Below are 23,903 nucleotides of genomic sequence, written 5' to 3' on the forward strand. Positions count from 1 at the left end.
GGTTAGGATGGATTGGCCGTGATAAATTGTCCCATAGTGTCCAGGGATGTGCAGGTTAGGGTGGATTGGCCGTGCTAAATTGTCCCATAGTGTCCAGGGATGTGCAGGTTAGGGTGGATTGGCCGTGCTAAATTGTCCCATAGTGCCCAGGGATGTGCAGGTTAGGGTGGAATGGCCGTGATAAATTGTCCCATAGTGCCCAGGGATGTGCAGGTTAGCGTGGATTGGCCGTGCTAAATTGTCCCATAGTGCCCAGGGATGTGCAGGTTAGGGTGGATTAGTCAGGGGTAATAGGGGAGGGGAATGGATCTGGGTGGGTTACTCTTCAGAGGGTCGGTGTGGACCTGTTGGGCCGAAGAGCCTGTTTCCTCACTGGAGCGATTCTCTGATTCTGTAATGTCTGTCTTGACGTGACCATGAACGGAGTTGAAAATGAGGGTGCAAAGTTTCAACGCAACGGGCTGGGAGTGGGAGATGAAGACAGGATGCAGGCTAACAATGGTAAATGCTAGGGTTGTGGAGATAGGTTGGGAGGGTCGGTGAGGACCTGATGGGCTGAATGGCTACTTCCAGTACAATAGGGATTCACATACAGGTGAGACTGGTGAATGAAGCTTAAGCAGGTTTACTCCTGAGACGTAACGTCTGGTGAGTTGTTGAGCTCAAAATAACGTGCGAAGAACCTTTTGTTGTTGATGTTTGAAAGAGGTGACGTGGGCAGTGCTTTTGAGGTAGTCTATTGGGACGTCAGCAAGGTCCTGTACGGGAGAGTGATAGCAAAGCTAAGATCCCGTGAGATCCAAGGGGAAATCTGGCAAACCGGATCCACGATTGGCCGAGTGGGATCCCCTCGGTGTTGGGACCCTTCAATGAGTTTGACTTGAATGTGGGAGGGTTGGTCAGTACGTTCCCAGATGATCTGAAAATCAGTCAGATCGGAAATAGTGAGGAGGATAGCCTTAGATTACAGGAAGTGGACAACTGCTCTGCCCAGGGCTGTGAGAAACTCCAGGGAGCTGTGAGCACAGCCCAGTCCCTCACACAAACCCAACCTTCCACCCACCGACTCCACCTACACACCCCACTGCCTCGGGAAGGCAGCCGACATCATCAGAGACCCCTCCCACCCCGGTTATAATCTCTCCCACCCTCTTCCCTCAGGCAGGAGATATACAAGTTTGAAAACGCAGATTCAAGAACAGCTTCTTCCCCGCCATTATCAGACTCAGGAAGGGACCTCTGCAATGTCGATTCTGATCTCTCTCTTTCTCTCTCTCTCTATACACCCGTATCCCTCCATTCTGCGCTCTGTTCTGTTACCCTGATGCACTCTGTACGGTCTGATCTGCCTGTGTCGCATGCAAAACATCACTTTTCACTGTACCTCGGGACATGTGACAATGATAAATCAACCAGTCAATCAAACGGAATTCAATTGGGATCAATGTGAAAAGAGGCTCTTTGGCAGCACAAACAAGGGAAGGGAATCCAGGATGGGAGGCATCCTAGGGACAGAGGGATCTTGGTGTGCACGTCCACCACTCCCTTAATGTAGCCGGACAGCGAGATAAAGTGGTTCAGAAAGCATAAGGCATTCTTGCCTTTATTAGCAGAGGTATAGAGTTTAAGAGCAGGGAGGTGATGCAGGAACTGTACAACCCACTGGTTAGGCTGCAGCTAGGGGACCGTGTGCAGTTCCCGAATCCACACTATCGGAGGGATGGGGTAGCGCTGGGAGAGGGGGCAGAGGGAGATTTCCCAGGATGTTACCCGGGGCTAGAGAGTTTCAGCGATGGAGAGAGATTGGACAGACTGGGGTCGCTTTCCTTAGAGCAGAGGAGACTGAGAGGGGGAATGTGACTGAGATGGATAAAATGATGGGGGGGCTTAGATAGATAGGAAGGAACGTTACCCTCTTGGTAGAGGACTGGGGGAGGGGGGCATCAGTTTAAGGGAAGGGGCAGGAGGTTTCCAGGGGGACGTGAGGGGAAACGTTTTCACCCAGAGGGTGGTGGGAATCTGGAACGCGATGCCTGAGAGGTGTGGGAGAGGCAGAAATCTCCCATCGCATTGAAGGATTTAGACGGGCACACGCGATGGCAAGGCTATGGGCCAAGTGCTGGGGGAATGGGATTTGAATAGGGAGGTGGCTTGGCGCAGACTCGATGGGCCGAAGGGCCTTCTTTCTGTGCTGCAGGCCGCTATGACTCGCCATTTTATCTGGGAGATGCGTCTCGGCTGCTGGAAGTCCGCGTTCCGGCCAGTGACAACAAAGGATTAACGCCGCCGTTCCCGAAGGGTGACGGCCAGGGGCTGCGCGGGGGCGGGGGGAAGGAACTTGCCGAGATGGGATCTGACACGGTGCCAGGGTAATCGCACCGGACGTGGACGGGGACGGATTGTCTGGACAGCGAGCGGGTCCGTGAATGGCGCAGAATCCTGGCAAAGCCTCGACAACAACAACTGGCATTGCTGCGGCGCCTTCCCGTGCTTCGGGGCACCCACGCCCGCCCCCCCCCCCCACCCCAACCACCGCTAGGCCTGGCGGGAAGGCGACACACTCTGAAGGAAAGGGGAGAGGCACAGATAGACAGGGAGAGATAAGAGTAGGATGAGGTGACTCAACAAGATGGTGGACGGGGACAGGCTATGGCATGGTGGTATTATTGCTGGCCTGTTGATCCAACAACCTGAGTTCGAATCCCGTCAGGGCAGATGGTGGAATTTTAATTCCAGATTTTTAATAATTGAATTAACTGTCCAACAATGACCAGGAATCCATTGACGGAAAAGCCCATCTGGTTCACGAAGGGAAGGAAACTGCCATCCTTACCTGGTCTGGGCCTACACGTGATTCCAGGCCCACAGCGATGCGGTTCACTCTTAACAGCCCCCTCTGGGTAATTAGGGAGGGGGGCAATAAACGCTGGGCCCGGCCCATTGCCACCTTCATCCCATGATTGAATAAAAATAAAAGTCTAAACCCGGAGAGGTGGGAAGCCTGTGGAAATCTCTGCGACAGAGAGCGATTGAAGCCGGAACATGAATGTTTTCAAGAAGGATGTGGATATATTTTGAGAGTGAAAGGTCCCAACGAGAGGGAGAAAGCAGGGAATTTGGGACTGGGATGTAAGATAGGGGTCAACGGACCACCTCAGTGGCTGACTGGGCTACGAGGAGGTTCCTGCTCCTATTGACAAAGTGTCCACCCCAAAACACTGCACAGCCCGTGCACCAACCCTGCTGTGGGGCATTACGCCAGGCCACCACTGCAGAGCAAGATCCCATGAGAGGAAGGGGAGAAGGTCTGCCAATTCCTGAACGTGGCTGGAAGGGTGCCTTTACCAAAAACCGTGTCTGTGAAGGGTTTCAAATCCACTTCCAACAACGAATTTCCAACTGACCCACCGACAGTGCGGCACTCCCTCAGTACTGACACGCTGACAGGGCGGCGCTCCCTCAGTACTGACCCTCCGATAGTGCGGCACTCCCTCAGTACTGACCCTCTGACAATGCGGCGCTCCCTCAGTACTAACCCTCTGACAGTGCGGCGCTCCCTCAGTACTGACCCTCTGACAGTGCGGCGCTCCCTCAGTACTGACCCTATGACAGTGCGGCACTCCCTCAGTACTGACCCTATGACAGTGCAGCATTTCCTCAGCACTGACCCTCCGACTGTGCAGCGTTCCATCAGTACTGACCCTCCGACAGTGCGGCTGTCCATCAGCACTGACCCTCCGACAGTGCGGCACGCCCTTAGCACTGACCCTCCAACAGTGCGGCACTCCCTCATCACTGACCCTCCGACAGTGCAGCATTCCCTCAGTACTGACCCTCCGACAGTGCGGCACTCCCTCAGCACTGACCCACCGACAGTGCGGCACTCCCTCAGCATTGACCCTCCGACAGTGCGGCACTCCCTCAGCACTGACGCTCCGAAAGTGCGGGGCTCGCTCAGCACTGACCCTCTCACATTGCGGCGCTGCCTGAGCACTGACCCTCCGACAGTGTGGTGATCCCTCAGCACTGACCCTCTGACAGTGCGGCACTCCCTCAGTACTGACCCTCCGACAGTGCGTCACTCCCTCAGTACTGACACGCTGACAGTGCTGCACTCCCTCAGTACTGACCCTCCGACAGTGCGGCACTCCCTCAGTCCTGACCCTCCGACATTGCGGCACTCCCTCAGTCCTGACACGCTGACAGTGCTGCACTTCCTCAGTACTGACCCTCCGACAGTGCGGCACTCCCTCAGTACTGACCCTCCGACAGTGCGTCACTCCCTCAGTACTGACCCGCTGACAGTGCTGCACTCCCTCTGTACTGACCCTCCGACAGTGCGGCACTCCCTCAGTACTGACCCTCCGACATTGCGGCACTCCCTCAGTCCTGACCCTCCAACAGTGCGGCACTCCCTCAGTACTGACCCTCCGACAGTGCAGCACTCCCTCAGTACTGACACGCTGACAGTGCGGCGCTCCCTCAGTACTGACACGCTGACAGTGCTGCACTCCCTCAGTACTGACCCTCTGACAGTGCGGCGCTCCCTCAGTACAGACCCTCCGACAGTGCGGCGCTCCATCAGCATTGACCCTCTGACAGTGCGGCACTCCCTCAGTACTGACACGCTGACAGTGCGGCGCTCCCTCAGTCCTGACCCTCCGACAGTGCGGCACTCCCTCAGTACTGACCCTCCGACAGTGCGGCACTCCCTCAGTACTGACACGCTGACAGTGCTGCACTCCCTCAGTACTGACCCTCCGACAGTGCGGCACTCCCTCAGTACTGACCCTCCGACAGTGCGGCACTCCCTCAGTACTGACACTCCGACAGTGCAGCACTCCCTCAGGACTGACACTCCGACAGTGCTGCACTCCCTCAGTACTGACCCTCCGACAGTGCGGCACTCCCTCAGTACTGACCCTCTGACAGTGCGGCGCTCCCTCAGCACTGACCCTCCGACTGTGTGGCGCTCCCTCAGCACTGACCCTCCGACAGTGCGGCGCTCCCTCAGTAGTGACCCTCCGACAGTGCGGCGCTCCTTCTGCACTGACCCTCCGACAGTGCGGCACTCCCTCAGCACTGACCCTCCGACAGTGCGGCGCTCCCTCAGCAGTGATCCTCCGACAGTGTGGCGCTACCTCAGCACTGACGCTCCAAACGTGCGGCGCTCCCTCAGCACTGACCCTCCGACACTGCGACGCTCCCTCAGTACTGACCCTCTGACAGTGCAGCGCTCCCTCAGTACTGACCCTCCGACAGTGCGGCACTCCCTCAGCACTGACCCTCCGACAGTGCGGCACTCCCTCAGCACTGACCCTCCGACAGTGCGGCACTCCCTCAGTAGTGATCCTCCGACAGTGCGGCACTCCCTCAGTACTGACTCTCCGACAGTGCGGCGCTCCCTCAGCACTGACCCTCCGACAGTGCGGCGCTCCCTCAGTAGTGACCCTCCGACAGTGCGGCGCTCCCTCTGCACTGACCCTCCGACCGTGCGGAGCTCCCTCAGTACTGACCCTCCGACATTGCGGCACTCCCTCAACACTGACACGCTGACAGTGCTGCACTCCCTCAGTACTGACCCTCTGACAGTGCGGCACTCCCTCATCACTGACCCTCCGACAGTGCGGCACTCCCTCAGTACTGACCCTATGACAGTGCAGCACTTCCTCAGCACTGACCCTCCGACTGTGCAGTGTTCCAACAGTACTGACCCTCCGACAGTGCGGCTCTCCATCAGCACTGACCCTCCGACAGTGCAGCACTTCCTCAGCACTGACCCTCCGACTGTGCAGCGTTCCAACTGTACTGACCCTCCGACATTGCGGCACTCCCTCAGTCCTGACACGCTGACAGTGCTGCACTCCCTCAGTACTGACCCTCCGACAGTGCGGCACTCCCTCATCACTGACCCTCCGACAGTGCGGCACTCCGTCAGTACTGACCCTATGACAGTGCAGCACTTCCTCAGCACTGACCCTCCGACTGTGCAGCGTTCCATCAGTACTGACCCTCCGACAGTGCGGCTGTCCATCAGCACTGACCCTCCGACTGTGCGGCGCTCCCTCAGCACTGACCCTCCGACAGTGCGGCGCTCCCTCAGTAGTGACCCTCCGACAGTGCGGCGCTCCTTCTGCACTGACCCTCCGACAGTGCGGCACTCCCTCAGCACTGACCCTCCGACATTGCGGCACTCCCTCAGTACTGACACGCTGACAGTGCTGCACTCCCTCAGTACTGACCCTCCGACATTGCGGCACTCCCTCAACACTGACACGCTGACAGTGCTGCACTCCCTCAGTACTGACCCTCTGACAGTGCGGCACTCCCTCATCACTGACCCTCCGACAGTGCGGCACTCCCTCAGTACTGACCCTATGACAGTGCAGCACTTCCTCAGCACTGACCCTCCGACTGTGCAGCGTTCCAACAGTACTGACCCTCCGACAGTGCGGTTCTCCATCAGCACTGACCCTCCGACAGTGCAGCACTTCCTCAGCACTGACCCTCCGACTGTGCAGCGTTCCAACTGTACTGACCCTCCGACATTGCGGCACTCCCTCATCACTGACCCTCCGACAGTGCGGCACTCCCTCAGTACTGACCCTATGACAGTGCAGCACTTCCTCAGCACTGACCCTCCGACTGTGCAGCGTTCCAACAGTACTGACCCTCCGACATTGCGGCACTCCCTCAGTCCTGACACGCTGACAGTGCGGCACTCCCTCATCACTGACCCTCCGACAGTGCGGCACTCCGTCAGTACTGACCCTATGACAGTGCAGCACTTCCTCAGCACTGACCCTCCGACTGTGCAGCGTTCCATCAGTACTGACCCTCCGACTGTGCGGCGCTCCCTCAGCACTGACCCTCCGACAGTGCGGCGCTCCCTCAGTAGTGACCCTCCGACAGTGCGGCGCTCCTTCTGCACTGACCCTCCGACAGTGCGGCACTCCCTCAGCACTGACCCTCCGACATTGCGGCACTCCCTCAGTACTGACACGCTGACAGTGCTGCACTCCCTCAGTACTGACCCTCCGACAGTGCGGCACTCCCTCAGCACTGACCCTTCGACAGTGCGGCACTCCCTCAGCACTGACCCTCCGACAGTGCGACACTCCCTCAGTACTGACCCTCCGACAGTGCGGCACTCCCTCAGTACTGACCCTCCGACAGTGCGGCACTCCCTCAGCACTGACCCTCCGACAGTGCGGCACTCCCTCAGCACTGACCCTCCGACAGTGCGGCACTCCCTCAGTACTGACCCTCCGACAGTGCGGCACTCCCTCAGTACTGACCCTCCGACAGTGCGGCACTCCCTCAGTACTGACCCTCCGACAGTGCGGCACTCCCTCAGTACTGACCCTCCGACAGTGCGGCACTCCCTCAGTACTGACCCTCCGACAGTGCGGCACTCCCTCAGCACTGACCCTCCGACAGTGCGGCGTACCCTCAGTACTGACCCTCCGACAGTGCGGCACTCCCTCAGTACTGACTCTCCGACAGTGCGGCGCTCCCTCAGCACTGACCCTCCGACAGTGCGGCGCTCCCTCTGCACTGACCCTCCGACCGTGCGGAGCTCCCTCAGTACTGAACCTCCGACATTGCGGCACTCCCTCAATACTGACACGCTGACAGTGCTGCACTCCCTCAGTACTGACCCTCTGACAGTGCGGCACTCCCTCATCACTGACCCTCCGACAGTGCGGCACTCCCTCAGTACTGACCCTATGACAGTGCGGCACTTCCTCAGCACTGACCCTCCGACTGTGCAGCGTTCCAACAGTACTGACCCTCCGACAGTGCGGCTCTCCATCAGCACTGACCCTCCGACAGTGCGGCACTCCCTCAGCACTGACCCTCCGACATTGCGGCACTCCCTCAGTACTGACACGCTGTCAGTGCTGCACTCCCTCAGTACTGACCCTCCGACAGTGCGGCACTCCCTCATCACTGACCCTCCGACAGTGCGGCACTCCCTCAGTACTGACCCTATGACAGTGCAGCACTTCCTCAGCACTGACCCTCCGACTGTGCAGCGTTCCAACAGTACTGACCCTCCGACAGTGCGGCTCTCCATCAGCACTGACCCTCCGACAGTGCGGCACGCCCTTAGCACTGACCCTCCAACAGTGCGGCACTCCCTCAGTACTGACCCTCCGACAGTGCAGCATTCCCTCAGCACTGACACTCCGACAGTGCGGCACTCCCTCAGCACTGACCCTCCGACAGTGCGGCACTCCCTCAGCATTGACCCTCCGACAGTGCGGCACTCCCTCAGCACTGACGCTCCGAATGTGCGGGGCTCCCTCAGTACTGACCCTCTCACATTGCGGCGCTGCCTGAGCACTGACCCTCCGACAGTGTGGTGATCCCTCAGCACTGACCCTCTGACAGTGCGGCACTCCCTTAGTACTGACCCTCCGACAGTGCGTCACTCCCTCAGAACTGACACGCTGACAGTGCTGCACTCCCTCAGTACTGACCCTCTGACAGTGCGGCACTCCCTCAGTACTGACCCTCCGACAGTGCGGCACTCCCTCAGTACTGACCCTCCGACAGTGCGGCACTCCCTCAGTCCTGACACGCTGACAGTGCTGCACTTCCTCAGTACTGACCCTCCGACAGTGCGGCGCTCCCTCAGTACTGACCCTCCGACAGTGCGGCACTCCCTCAGTACTGACCCTCCGACATTGCGGCACTCCCTCAGTCCTGACACGCTTTCAGTGCTGCACTGCCTCAGTACTGACCCTCTGACAGTGCTGCACTCCCTCAGTACTGACACGCTGACAGTGCGGCACTCCCTCAGGACTGACCCTCTGACAGTGCCGCACTCCCTCAGTACAGACCCTCCGACAGTGCGGCGCTCCATCAGCATTGACCCTCTGACAGTGCGGCGCTGCCTCAGTACTGACCCTCAGACAGTGCGGCACTCCCTCAGTACTGACCCTCCGACAGTGCGGCACTCCCTCAGTACTGACACGCTGACAGTGCGGCGCTCCCTCAGTCCTGACCCTCCGACAGTGCGGCACTCCCTCAGTACTGACTCTCCGACAGTGCGGCACTCCCTCAGCACTGACCCTCCGACAGTGCGGCACTCCCTAAGTACTGACCCTCTGACAGTGCGGCACTCCCTCAGTGCTGACCCTCCGACAGTGCGGCGCTCCCTCAGCACTGACCCTCCGACAGTGCGGCACTCCCTCAGTACTGACACGCTGACAGTGCGGCGCTCCCTCAGTCCTGACCCTCCGACAGTGCGGCACTCCCTCAGTACTGACCCTCCGACAGTGCGGCATTCCCTCAGCACTGACCCTCCGACAGTGCGGCACTCCCTAAGTACTGACCCTCTGACAGTGCGGCACTCCCTCAGTGCTGACCCTCCGACAGTGCGGCGCTCCCTCAGCACTGACCCTCCGACAGTGCGGCACTCCCTCAGTACTGACACGCTGACAGTGCTGCACTGCCTCAGTACTGACCCTCCGACAGTGCAGCACTCTCTCAGTACTGATCCTCCGACAGTGCGGCGCTCCCTCAGTCCTGACCCTCCGACAGTGCGGCGCTCCCTCAGTACTGACCCTCCGACACGACGGCGCTTCCTCCATACTGACCCTCCGACAGTGCGGCGCTCCCTCAGTACTGACCCTCCGACAGGGCGGCGCTCCCTCAGTACTGACCGTCTGACACTGCGGCACTCCCTCAGTAATGACCCTCCGACAGTGTGGCGCTCCCTCAGTACAGATCCCTCCGACAGTGCGGCACTCCCTCAGTACTGACACGCTGACAGTGCTGCACTCCCTCAGTACTGATCCTCCGACAGTGCGGCGCTCCCTCAGTACTGACCATCCGACAGTGCGGCACTCCCTCAGTACTGACCCTCCGACAGTGCGTCACTCCCTCAGTACTGACACGCTGACAGTGCTGCACTCCCTCAGTACAGACCCTCCGACAGTGCGGCACTCCCTCAGTACTGACCCTCCGACAGTGCGGCGCTCCCTCAGCACAGACCCTCTGACAGTGCGGCGCTCCCTCAGTACTGACCCTCCGACAGTGCGGCGCTGCCTCAGCACTGACCCTCTGACAGTGCGGCACTGCCTCAGCACTGACCCTCCGACAGTGCGATGCTCCATCAGCACTGACCCTCCGACAGTGCGGCACTCCCTAAGTACTGACCCTCTGACGGTGCGGCACTCCCTCAGTGCTGACCCTCCGACAGTGCGGCGCTCCCTCAGCACTGACCCTCCGACAGTGTGGCACTCCCTCAGTACTGACACGCTGACAGTGCTGCATTGCCTCAGTACTGACCCTCCGACAGTGCGGCACTCCCTCAGTACTGACACTGCGACAGTGCAGCACTCTCTCAGTACTGATCCTCCGACAGTGCGGCGTTCCCTCAGTACTGATCCTCCGACAGTGCGGCGCTCCCTCAGTACTGACCCTCCGACACTACGGCGCTTCCTCCGTACTGACCCTCCGACAGTGCGGCGCTCCCTCAGTACTGACCGTCTGACACTGCGGCACTCCCTCAGTAATGACCCTCCGACAGTGCGGCGCTCCCTCAGTACTGACCCTCCGACAGTGCGGCGCTCCCTCAGTACTGACCGTCCGACACTGCGGCACTCCCTCAGTAATGACCCTCCGACTGTGAGGCGTTCCCTCAGTACTGACCCTCCGACAGTGCGGCACTCCCTCAGTACTGACCCTCCGACAGTGCGGCGCTCCCTCAGTACTGACCGTCCGACACTGCGGCACTCCCTCAGTAATGACCCTCCGACAGTGCGGCGCTCCCTCAGTACTGACCCTCCGACAGTGCGGCGCTCCCTCAGTACTGACCGTCCGACAGTGCTGCACTCCCTCAGTACTGACGCGCTCACAGTGCGGCGCTCCATCAGCATTGACCCTCTGACAGTGTGGCGCTGCCTCAGTACTGACCCTCAGACAGTGCGGCACTCCCTCAGTGCTGACCCTCCGACAGTGCGGCACTCCCTCAGTACTGACACGCTGACAGTGCTGCACTCCCTCAGTACTGATCCTCCGACAGTGCGGCGCTCCCTCAGTACTGACCATCCGACAGTGCGGCACTCCCTCAGTACTGACCCTCCGACAGTGCGTCACTCCCTCAGTACTGACACGCTGACAGTGCTGCACTCCCTCAGTACAGACCCTCCGACAGTGCGGCACTCCCTCAGTACTGACCCTCCGACAGTGCGGCGCTCCCTCAGCACAGACCCTCTGACAGTGCGGCGCTCCCTCAGTACTGACCCTCCGACAGTGCGGCGCTGCCTCAGCACTGACCCTCTGACAGTGCGGCACTGCCTCAGCACTGACCCTCCGACAGTGCGATGCTCCATCAGCACTGACCCTCCGACAGTGCGGCACTCCCTAAGTACTGACCCTCTGACGGTGCGGCACTCCCTCAGTGCTGACCCTCCGACAGTGCGGCGCTCCCTCAGCACTGACCCTCCGACAGTGTGGCACTCCCTCAGTACTGACACGCTGACAGTGCTGCATTGCCTCAGTACTGACCCTCCGACAGTGCGGCACTCCCTCAGTACTGACACTGCGACAGTGCAGCACTCTCTCAGTACTGATCCTCCGACAGTGCGGCGTTCCCTCAGTACTGATCCTCCGACAGTGCGGCGCTCCCTCAGTACTGACCCTCCGACACTACGGCGCTTCCTCCGTACTGACCCTCCGACAGTGCGGCGCTCCCTCAGTACTGACCGTCTGACACTGCGGCACTCCCTCAGTAATGACCCTCCGACAGTGCGGCGCTCCCTCAGTACTGACCCTCCGACAGTGCGGCGCTCCCTCAGTACTGACCGTCCGACACTGCGGCACTCCCTCAGTAATGACCCTCCGACTGTGAGGCGTTCCCTCAGTACTGACCCTCCGACAGTGCGGCACTCCCTCAGTACTGACCCTCCGACAGTGCGGCGCTCCCTCAGTACTGACCGTCCGACACTGCGGCACTCCCTCAGTAATGACCCTCCGACAGTGCGGCGCTCCCTCAGTACTGACCCTCCGACAGTGCGGCGCTCCCTCAGTACTGACCGTCCGACAGTGCTGCACTCCCTCAGTACTGACGCGCTCACAGTGCGGCGCTCCATCAGCATTGACCCTCTGACAGTGTGGCGCTGCCTCAGTACTGACCCTCAGACAGTGCGGCACTCCCTCAGTGCTGACCCTCCGACAGTGCGGCACTCCCTCAGTACTGACACGCTGACAGTGCTGCACTCCCTCAGTACTGACCCTCCGACAGTGCGGCACTCCCTCAGTACTGACCCTCCGACAGTGCGGCACTCCCTCAGTACTGACACTCCGACAGTGCAGCACTCCCTCAGTACTGACCCTCCGACAGTGCTGCACTCCCTCAGTACTGACCCTCCGACAGTGCTGCACTCCCTCAATACTGACCCTCCGACAGTGCGGCACTCCCTCAGTACTGACCCTCTGACAGTGCGGCGCTCCCTCAGCACTGACCCTCCGACTGAGGGCGCTCCCTCAGCACTGACCCTCCGACAGTGCGGCGCTCCCTCAGTAGTGACCCTCCGACAGTGCGGCGCTCCCTCAGCACTGACCCTCCGACAGTGTGGCGCTACCTCAGCACTGACGCTCCAAACGTGCGGCGCTCCCTCAGCACTGACCCTCCGACACTGCGACGCTCTCTCAGTACTGACCCTCTGACAGTGCAGCGCTCCCTCAGTACTGACTCTCCGACAGTGCGGTACCGTCAGTACTGACCCTCCGACAGTGCGGCACTCCCTCAGTACTGACCCTCCGACAGTGCGGCACTCCCTCAGCACTGACCCTCCGACAGTGCGGCGCTCCCTCAGTGCTGACCCTCCGCAAGTGCGGCGCTCCCTCAGCACTGACCCTCCGACAGTGCGGCGCTCCTTCAGTAGTGACCCTCGGACAGTGCGGCGCTCCCTCTGTACTGACCCTCCGACAGTGCGGTGCTCCCTCAGTACTGACCCTCCGACATTGCGGCACTCCCTCTGTACTGACACGCTGACAGTGCTGCACTCCCTCAGTACTGACACGCTGACAGTGCTGCACTCCCTCAGTACTGACCCTCCGACAGTGCGGCACTCCCTCATCACTGACCCTCCGACAGTGCGGCACTCCCTCAGTACTGACCCTATGACAGTGCAGCAGTTCCTCAGCACTGACCCTCCGACTGTGCAGCGTTCCAACAGTACTGACCCTCCGACAGCGCGGCTCTCCATCAGCACTGACCCTCCGACAGTGCGGCATGCCCTTAGCACTGACCCTCCAACATTGTGGCACTCCCTCAGCACTGACCCTCCGACACTGCGACGCTCTCTCAGTACTGACCCTCTGACAGTGCAGCGCTCCCTCAGTACTGACTCTCCGACAGTGCGGTACCCTCAGTACTGACCCTCCGACAGTGCGGCACTCCCTCAGTACTGACCCTCCGACAGTGCGGCACTCCCTCAGCACTGACCCTCCGACAGTGCGGCACTCCCTCAGTACTGACATGCTGACAGTGCTGCACTCCCTCAGTACTGACCCTCCGACAGTGCGGCACTCCCTCAGTACTGACACGCTGACAGTGCTGCACTCCCTCAGTACTGACCCTCCGACAGTGCGGCACTCCCTCAGTACTGACACGCTGACAGTGCTGCACTCCCTCAGTACTGACCCTCTGACAGTGCGGCACTCCCTCAGTACTGACCCTCCGACAGTGCGGCACTCCCTCAGTACTGACCCTCCGACAGTGCGGCACTCCCTCAGTACTGACACGCTGACAGTGCTGCACTCCCTCAGTACTGACCCTCCGACAGTGCGGCACTCCCTCAGTACTGACCCTCCGACAGTGCGGCACTCCCTCTGTACTGACACTCCGACAGTGCAGCACTCCCTCAGTACTGACCCTCCGACAGTGCTGCACTCCCTCAGTACTGACGCGCTCACAGTGCGGCGCTCCATCAGCATTGACCCTCTGACAGTGTGGCGCTGCCTCAGTACTGACCCTCAGACAGTGCGGCACTCCCTCAGTGCTGACCCTCCGACAGTGCGGCACTCCCTCAGTACTGACACGCTGACAGTGCGGCACTCCCTCAGTCCTGACCCTCCGACAGTGCGGCACTCCCTCAGTACTGACCCTCCGACAGTGCGGCACTCCCTCAGTACTGACACTCCGACAGTGCAGCACTCCCTCAGTACTGACCCTCCGACAGTGCTGCACTCCCTCAGTACTGACTCTCCGACAGTGCTGCACTCCCTCAATACTGACCCTCCGACAGTGCGGCACTCCCTCAGTACTGACCCTCTGACAGTGCGGCGCTCCCTCAGCACTGACCCTCCGACTGAGGGCGCTCCCTCAGCACTGACCCTCCGACAGTGCGGCGCTCCCTCAGTAGTGACCCACCGACAGTGCGGCGCTCCCTCAGCACTGACCCTCCGACAGTGCAGCGCTCCCTCAGTACTGACTCTCCGACAGTGCGGTACCCTCAGTACTGACCCTCCGACAGTGCGGCACTCCCTCAGTACTGACCCTCCGACAGTGCGGCACTCCCTCAGCACTGACCCTCCGACAGTGCGGCGCTCCCTCAGTGCTGACCCTCCGCAAGTGCGGCGCTCCCTCAGCACTGACCCTCCGACAGTGCGGCGCTCCTTCAGTAGTGACCCTCGGACAGTGCGGCGCTCCCTCTGTACTGACCCTCCGACAGTGCGGTGCTCCCTCAGTACTGACCCTCCGACATTGCGGCACTCCCTCTGTACTGACACGCTGACAGTGCTGCACTCCCTCAGTACTGACACGCTGACAGTGCTGCACTCCCTCAGTACTGACCCTCCGACAGTGCTGCACTCCCTCAGTACTGACGCGCTCACAGTGCGGCGCTCCATCAGCATTGACCCTCTGACAGTGTGGCGCTGCCTCAGTACTGACCCTCAGACAGTGCGGCACTCCCTCAGTGCTGACCGTCCGACAGTGCGGCACTCCCTCAGTACTGACACGCTGACAGTGCGGCACTCCCTCAGTCCTGACCCTCCGACAGTGCGGCACTCCCTCAGTACTGACCCTCCGACAGTGCGGCACCCCTCAGTACAGACACGCTGACAGTGCTGCACTCCCTCAGCACTGACCCTCCGACAGTGCGGCACTCCCTCAGTACTGACCCTCCGACAGTGCTGCACTCCCTCAGTACTGACCCTCCGACAGTGCTGCACTCCCTCAATACTGACCCTCCGACAGTGCGGCACTCCCTCAGTACTGACCCTCTGACAGTGCGGCGCTCCCTCAGCACTGACCCTCCGACTGAGGGCGCTCCCTCAGCACTGACCCTCCGACAGTGCGGCGCTCCCTCAGTAGTGACCCTCCGACAGTGCGGCGCTCCCTCTGTACTGACCCTCCGACAGTGCGGTGCTCCCTCAGTACTGACCCTCCGACATTGCGGCACTCCCTCTGTACTGACACGCTGACAGTGCTGCACTCCCTCAGTACTGACACGCTGACAGTGCTGCACTCCCTCAGTACTGACCCTCCGACAGTGCTGCACTCCCTCAGTACTGACCCTCCGACATTGCGGCACTCCCTCTGTACTGACACGCTGACAGTGCTGCACTCCCTCAGTACTGACACGCTGACAGTGCTGCACTCCCTCAGTACTGACCCTCCGACAGTGCGGCACTCCCTCATCACTGACCCTCCGACAGTGCGGCACTCCCTCAGTACTGACCCTATGACCGTGCAGCAGTTCCTCAGCACTGACCCTCCGACTGTGCAGCGTTCCAACAGTACTGACCCTCCGACAGTGCGGCTCTCCATCAGCACTGACCCTCCGACAGTGCGGCACGCCCTTAGCACTGACCCTCCAACATTGTGGCACTCCCTCATCACTGACCCTCCGACAGTGCAGCATTCCCTCAGCACTGACACTCCGACAGTGCGGCACTCCCTCAGCACTGACCCTCCGACAGTGCGGCACTCCCTCAGCATTGACCCTCCGACAGTGCGGCACTCCCTCAGCACTGACGCTCCGAAAGTGCGGGGCTCCCTCAGCACTGACCCTCTCACATTGCGGCGCTGCCTGAGCACTGACCCTCCGACAGTGTGGTGATCCCTCAGTACTGACCCTCCGACAGTGCGGCACTCCCTCAGTACTGACACGCTGACAGTGCTGCACTCCCTCAGTACTGATCCTCCGACAGTGCGGCGCTCCCTCAGTACTGACCATCCGACAGTGCGGCACTCCCTCAGTACTGACCCTCCGACAGTGCGTCACTCCCTCAGTACTGACACGCTGACAGTGCTGCACACCCTCAGTACAGACCCTCCGACAGTGCGGCACTCCCTCAGTACTGACACGCTGACAGTGCGGCGCTCCCTGAGTACTGACCCTCCGACAGTGCGGCGCTCCCTCAGCACAGACCCTCTGACAGTGCGGCGCTCCCTCAGTACTGACCCTCCGACAGTGCGGCGCTGCCTCAGCACTGACCCTCTGACAGTGCGGCACTGCCTCAGCACTGACCCTCCGACAGTGCGGCACTCCCTCAGTACTGACCGTCTGACACTGCGGCACTCCCTCAGTAATGACCCTCCGACAGTGCGGCGCTCCCTCAGTACTGACCCTCCGACAGTGCGGCGCTTCCTCCGTACTGACCCTCCGACAGTGCGGCGCTCCCTCAGTACTGACCGTCTGACACTGCGGCACTCCCTCAGTAATGACCCTCCGACAGTGCGGCGCTCCCTCAGTACTGACCCTCCGACAGTGCGGCGCTCCCTCAGTACTGACCGTCCGACACTGCGGCACTCCCTCAGTAATGACCCTCCGACTGTGCGGCGTTCCCTCAGTACTGACCCTCCGACAGTGCTGCACTCCCTCAGTACTGACCCTCCGACAGTGCGGCGCTCCCTCAGTACTGACCCTCCGACAGTGCGGCACTCCCTCAGTACTGACACGCTGACAGTGCGGCGCTCCCTCAGTCCTGACCCTCCGACAGTGCGGCACTCCCTCAGCATTTACCCTCCGACAGTGCGGCACTCCCTCAGCACTGACGCTCCGAAAGTGCGGGGCTCCCTCAGCACTGACCCTCCGACAGTGTGGTGATCCCTCAGTACTGACCCTCCGACAGTGCGGCACTCCCTCAGTACTGACCCTCCGACAGTGCGGCACTCCCTCAGTACTGACCCTCTGACAGTGTATCACTAGCTCTGTACTGACACGCTGACAGTGCTGCACTCCCTCAATACTGACCCTCCGACAGTGCGGCACTCCCTCAGTACTGACCCTCTGACAGTGCGGCGCTCCCTCAGCACTGACCCTCCGACTGTGTGGCGCTCCCTCAGCACTGACCCTCCGACAGTGCGGCGCTCCCTCAGTAGTGACCCTCCGACAGTGCGGCGCTCCTTCTGCACTGACCCTCCGACAGTGCGGCACTCCCTCAGCACTGACCCTCCGACAGTGCGGCGCTCCCTCAGCAGTGACCCTCCGACAGTGTGGCGCTACCTCAGCACTGACGCTCCAAACGTGCGGCGCTCCCTCAGCACTGACCCTCCGACACTGCGACGCTCCCTCAGTACTGACCCTCTGACAGTGCAGCGCTCCCTCAGTACTGACTCTCCGACAGTGCGGCGTACCCTCAGTACTGACCCTCCGACAGTGCGGCGCTCCCTCAGTACTGACCGTCCGACACTGCGGCACTCCCTCAGTAATGACCCTCCGATAGTGCGGCGCTCCCTCAGTACTGACCCTCCGACAGTGCGGCGCTCCCTCAGTACTGACCGTCCGACAGTGCTGCACTCCCTCAGTACTGACGCGCTCACAGTGCGGCGCTCCATCAGCATTGACCCTCTGACAGTGTGGCGCTGCCTCAGTACTGACCCTCAGACAGTGCGGCACTCCCTCAGTGCTGACCCTCCGACAGTGCGGCACTCCCTCAGTACTGACCCTCCGACAGTGCGGCACTACCTCAGTACTGACAGTGCGGCACTCCCTCAGTACTGACACGCTGACAGTGCTGCACTCCCTCAGTACTGACCCTCCGACAGTGCGGCACTCCCTCAGTACTGACACGCTGACAGTGCTGCACTCCCTCAGTACTGACCCTCCGACAGTGCGGCACTCCCTCAGTACTGACACGCTGACAGTGCTGCACTCCCTCAGTACTGACCCTCTGACAGTGCGGCGCTCCCTCAGTCCTGACCCTCCGACAGTGCGGCACTCCCTCAGTACTGACACGCTGACAGTGCTGCACTCCCTCAGTACTGACCCTCTGACAGTGCGGCACTCCCTCAGTACTGACCCTCCGACAGTGCGGCACTCCCTCAGTACTGACACGCTGACAGTGCTGCACTCCCTCAGTACTGACCCTCCGACAGTGCGGCACTCCCTCAGTACTGACCCTCCGACAGTGCGGCACTCCCTCAGTACTGACACTCCGACAGTGCAGCACTCCCTCAGTACTGACCCTCCGACAGTGCTGCACTCCCTCAGTACTGACGCGCTCACAGTGCGGCGCTCCATCAGCATTGACCCTCTGACAGTGTGGCGCTGCGTCAGTACTGACCCTCAGACAGTGCGGCACTCCCTCAGTGCTGACCCTCCGACAGTGCGGCACTCCCTCAGTACTGACACGCTGACAGTGCGGCACTCCCTCAGTCCTGACCCTCCGACAGTGCGGCACTCCCTCAGTACTGACCCTCCGACAGTGCGGCACCCCTCAGTACAGACACGCTGACAGTGCTGCACTCCCTCAGTACTGACACGCTGACAGTGCTGCACTCCCTCAGTACTGACCCTCCGACAGTGCGGCACTCCCTCAGTACTGACCCTCCGACAGTGCGGCACTCCCTCAGTACTGACCCTCCGACAGTGCGGCACTCCCTCCGTACTGACCCTCTGACAGTGCGGCACTCCCTCAGTACTGACCCTCTGACAGTGCTGCACTCCCTCAGTACTGACCCTCCGACAGTGCGGCACTCCCTCAGTACTGACCCTCCGACAGTGCGGCACTCCCTCAGTACTGACACTCCGACAGTGCAGCACTCCCTCAGTACTGACCCTCCGACAGTGCTGCACTCCCTCAGTACTGACCCTCCGACAGTGCTGCACTCCCTCAATACTGACCCTCCGACAGTGCGGCACTCCCTCAGTACTGACCCTCTGACAGTGCGGCGCTCCCTCAGCACTGACCCTCCGACTGAGGGCGCTCCCTCAGCACTGACCCTCCGACAGTGCGGCGCTCCCTCAGTAGTGACCCTCCGACAGTGCGGCGCTCCCTCAGCACTGACCCTCCGACAGTGTGGCGCTACCTCAGCACTGACGCTCCAAACGTGCGGCGCTCCCTCAGCACTGACCCTCCGACACTGCGACGCTCTCTCAGTACTGACCCTCTGACAGTGCAGCGCTCCCTCAGTACTGACTCTCCGACAGTGCGGTACCCTCAGTACTGACCCTCCGACAGTGCGGCACTCCCTCAGTACTGACCCTCCGACAGTGCGGCACTCCCTCAGCACTGACCCTCCGATAGTGCGGCGCTCCCTCAGTGCTGACCCTCCGCAAGTGCGGCGCTCCCTCAGCACTGACCCTCCGACAGTGCGGCGCTCCTTCAGTAGTGACCCTCGGACAGTGCGGCGCTCCCTCTGTACTGACCCTCCGACAGTGCGGTGCTCCCTCAGCACTGACCCTCCGACATTGCGGCACTCCCTCTGTACTGACACGCTGACAGTGCTGCACTCCCTCAGTACTGACACGCTGACAGTGCTGCACTCCCTCAGTACTGACCCTCCGACAGTGCGGCACTCCCTCATCACTGACCCTCCGACAGTGCGGCACTCCCTCAGTACTGACCCTATGACAGTGCTGCACTCCCTCAGTACAGACCCTCCGACAGTGCGGCACTCCCTCAGTACTGACACGCTGACAGTGCGGCGCTCCCTGAGTACTGACCCTCCGACAGTGCGGCGCTCCCTCAGCACAGACCCTCTGACAGTGCGGCGCTCCCTCAGTACTGACCCTCCGACAGTGCGGCGCTGCCTCAGCACTGACCCTCTGACAGTGCGGCACTGCCTCAGCACTGACCCTCCGACAGTGCGGCACTCCCTCAGTACTGACCCTCCGACAGTGCGGCACTCCCTAAGTACTGACCCTCTGACAGTGCGGCACTCCCTCAGTGCTGACCCTCCGACAGTGCGGCGCTCTCTCAGCACTGACCCTCCGACAGTGTGGCACTCCCTCAGTACTGACACGCTGACAGTGCTGCACTGCCTCAGTACTGACCCTCCGACAGTGCGGCACTCCCTCAGTACTGACACTGCGACAGTGCAGCACTCTCTCAGTACTGATCCTCCGACAGTGCGGCGTTCCCTCAGTACTGACCCTCCGACAGTGCGGCGCTCCCTCAGTACTGACCCTCCGACACTACGGCGCTTCCTCCGTACTGACCCTCCGACAGTGCGGCGCTCCCTCAGTACTGACCGTCTGACACTGCGGCACTCCCTCAGTAATGACCCTCCGACAGTGCGGCGCTCCCTCAGTACTGACCCTCCGACAGTGCGGCGCTCCCTCAGTACTGACCGTCCGACACTGCGGCACTCCCTCAGTAATGACCCTCCGACTGTGCGGCGTTCCCTCAGTACTGACCCTCCGACAGTGCTGCACTCCCTCAGTACTGACCCTCCGACAGTGCGGCGCTCCCTCAGTACTGACCCTCTGACAGTGCAGCGCTCCCTCAGTACTGACTCTCCGACAGTGCGGCGTACCCTCAGTACTGACCCACCGACAGTGCGGCGCTCCCTCAGTACTGACCGTCCGACACTGCGGCACTCCCTCAGTAATGACCCTCCGATAGTGCGGCGCTCCCTCAGTACTGACCCTCCGACAGTGCGGCGCTCCCTCAGTACTGACCGTCCGACAGTGCTGCACTCCCTCAGTACTGACGCGCTCACAGTGCGGCGCTCCATCAGCATTGACCCTCTGACAGTGTGGCGCTGCCTCAGTACTGACCCTCAGACAGTGCGGCACTCCCTCAGTGCTGACCCTCCGACAGTGCGGCACTCCCTCAGTACTGACCCTCCGACAGTGCGGCACTCCCTCAGTACTGACCCTCCGACAGTGCGGCACTCCCTCAGTACTGACACGCTGACAGTGCTGCACTCCCTCAGTACTGACCCTCCGACAGTGCGGCACTCCCTCAGTACTGACACGCTGACAGTGCTGAACTCCCTCAGTACTGACCCTCCGACAGTGCGGCACTCCCTCAGTACTGACACGCTGACAGTGCTGCACTCCCTCAGTACTGACCCTCTGACAGTGCGGCACTCCCTCAGTACTGACCCTCCGACAGTGCGGCACTCCCTCAGTACTGACACGCTGACAGTGCTGCACTCCCTCAGTACTGACCCTCCGACAGTGCGGCACTCCCTCAGTACTGACCCTCCGACAGTGCGGCGCTCCCTCAGTACTGACACTCCGACAGTGCAGCACTCCCTCAGTACTGACCCTCCGACAGTGCTGCACTCCCTCAGTACTGACCCTCCGACAGTGCTGCACTCCCTCAATACTGACCCTCCGACAGTGCGGCACTCCCTCAGTACTGACCCTCTGACAGTGCGGCGCTCCCTCAGCACTGACCCTCCGACTGAGGGCGCTCCCTCAGCACTGACCCTCCGACAGTGCGGCGCTCCCTCAGTAGTGACCCTCCGACAGTGCGGCGCTCCCTCAGCACTGACCCTCCGACAGTGTGGCGCTACCTCAGCACTGACGCTCCAAACGTGCGGCGCTCCCTCAGCACTGACCCTCCGACACTGCGACGCTCTCTCAGTACTGACCCTCTGACAGTGCAGCGCTCCCTCAGTACTGACTCTCCGACAGTGCGGTACCCTCAGTACTGACCCTCCGACAGTGCGGCACTCCCTCAGTACTGACCCTCCGACAGTGCGGCACTCCCTCAGCACTGACCCTCCGACAGTGCGGCGCTCCCTCAGTGCTGACCCTCCGCAAGTGCGGCGCTCCCTCAGCACTGACCCTCCGACAGTGCGGCGCTCCTTCAGTAGTGACCCTCGGACAGTGCGGCGCTCCCTCTGTACTGACCCTCCGACAGTGCGGTGCTCCCTCAGTACTGACCCTCCGACATTGCGGCACTCCCTCTGTACTGACACGCTGACAGTGCTGCACTCCCTCAGTACTGACACGCTGACAGTGCTGCACTCCCTCAGTACTGACCCTCCGACAGTGCGGCACTCCCTCATCACTGACCCTCCGACAGTGCGGCACTCCCTCAGTACTGACCCTATGACAGTGCAGCAGTTCCTCAGCACTGACCCTCCGACTGTGCAGCGTTCCAACAGTACTGACCCTCCGACAGCGCGGCTCTCCATCAGCACTGACCCTCCGACAGTGCGGCATGCCCTTAGCACTGACCCTCCAACATTGTGGCACTCCCTCAGCACTGACCCTCCGACACTGCGACGCTCTCTCAGTACTGACCCTCTGACAGTGCAGCGCTCCCTCAGTACTGACTCTCCGACAGTGCGGTACCCTCAGTACTGACCCTCCGACAGTGCGGCACTCCCTCAGTACTGACCCTCCGACAGTGCGGCACTCCCTCAGCACTGACCCTCCGACAGTGCGGCACTCCCTCAGTACTGACCCTCCGACAGTGCGGCACTCCCTCAGTACTGACACGCTGACAGTGCTGCACTCCCTCAGTACTGACCCTCCGACAGTGCGGCACTCCCTCAGTACTGACACGCTGACAGTGCTGCACTCCCTCAGTACTGACCCTCTGACAGTGCGGCACTCCCTCAGTACTGACCCTCCGACAGTGCGGCACTCCCTCAGTACTGACACGCTGACAGTGCTGCACTCCCTCAGTACTGACACGCTGACAGTGCGGCACTCCCTCAGTACTGACCCTCCGACAGTGCGGCACTCCCTCAGTACTGACACTCCGACAGTGCAGCACTCCCTCAGTACTGACCCTCCGACAGTGCTGCACTCCCTCAGTACTGACCCTCCGACAGTGCGGCGCTCCCTCAGTACTGACCCTCCGACAGTGCAGCACTCCCTCAGTACTGACCCTCCGACAGTGCGGCGCTCCCTCAGTACTGACCCTCCGACAGTGCGGCACTCCCTCAATACTGACCCTCCGACAGTGCGGCACTCCCTCAGTACTGACCCTCTGACAGTGCGGCGCTCCCTCAGCACTGACCCTCCGACTGAGGGCGCTCCCTCAGCACTGACCCTCCGACAGTGCGGCGCTCCCTCAGTAGTGACCCTCCGACAGTGCGGCGCTCCCTCAGCACTGACCCTCCGACAGTGTGGCGCTACCTCAGCACTGACGCTCCAAACATGCGGCGCTCCCTCAGCACTGACCCTCCGACACTGCGACGCTCTCTCAGTACTGACCCTCTGACAGTGCAGCGCTCCCTCAGTACTGACTCTCCGACAGTGCGGTACCCTCAGAACTGACCCTCCGACAGTGCGGCACTCCCTCAGTACTGACTCTCCGACAGTGCGGCACTCCCTCAGCACTGACCCTCCGACAGTGCGGCGCTCCTTCAGTAGTGACCCTCGGACAGTGCGGCGCTCCCTCTGTACTGACCCTCCGACAGTGCGGTGCTCCCTCAGTACTGACCCTCCGACATTGCGGCACTCCCTCTGTACTGACACGCTGACAGTGCTGCACTCCCTCAGTACTGACACGCTGACAGTGCTGCACTCCCTCAGTACTGACCCTCCGACAGTGCGGCACTCCCTCATCACTGACCCTCCGACAGTGCGGCACTCCCTCAGTACTGACCCTATGATAGTGCAGCAGTTCCTCAGCACTGACCCTCCGACTGTGCAGCGTTCCAACAGTACTGACCCTCCGACAGCGCGGCTCTCCATCAGCACTGACCCTCCGACAGTGCGGCATGCCCTTAGCACTGACCC

At 61.3% G+C, this 23,903-nt stretch overlaps 1 protein-coding gene and 1 pseudogene across 1 annotated transcript in view; both read left to right on the plus strand.

The window, feature by feature from the left end:
* Positions 1 to 23,903, plus strand: part of LOC122543998 (neurexin-1-like) — a 1,169,973-nt gene that overhangs the window by 1,049,262 nt on the left and 96,808 nt on the right. The window lies entirely within an intron of this gene.
* LOC148136203 (uncharacterized) overlaps positions 417 to 23,903 on the plus strand; it is a 51,425-nt pseudogene continuing 27,938 nt past the window's right edge.

This window comes from Chiloscyllium plagiosum, unplaced genomic scaffold (genome assembly GCF_037043375.1).
Source record: "Chiloscyllium plagiosum isolate Xiang-an unplaced genomic scaffold, Cpla_swu_hap1 HiC_scaffold_46, whole genome shotgun sequence".
NCBI classification, from domain to species: domain Eukaryota; kingdom Metazoa; phylum Chordata; class Chondrichthyes; order Orectolobiformes; family Hemiscylliidae; genus Chiloscyllium; species Chiloscyllium plagiosum.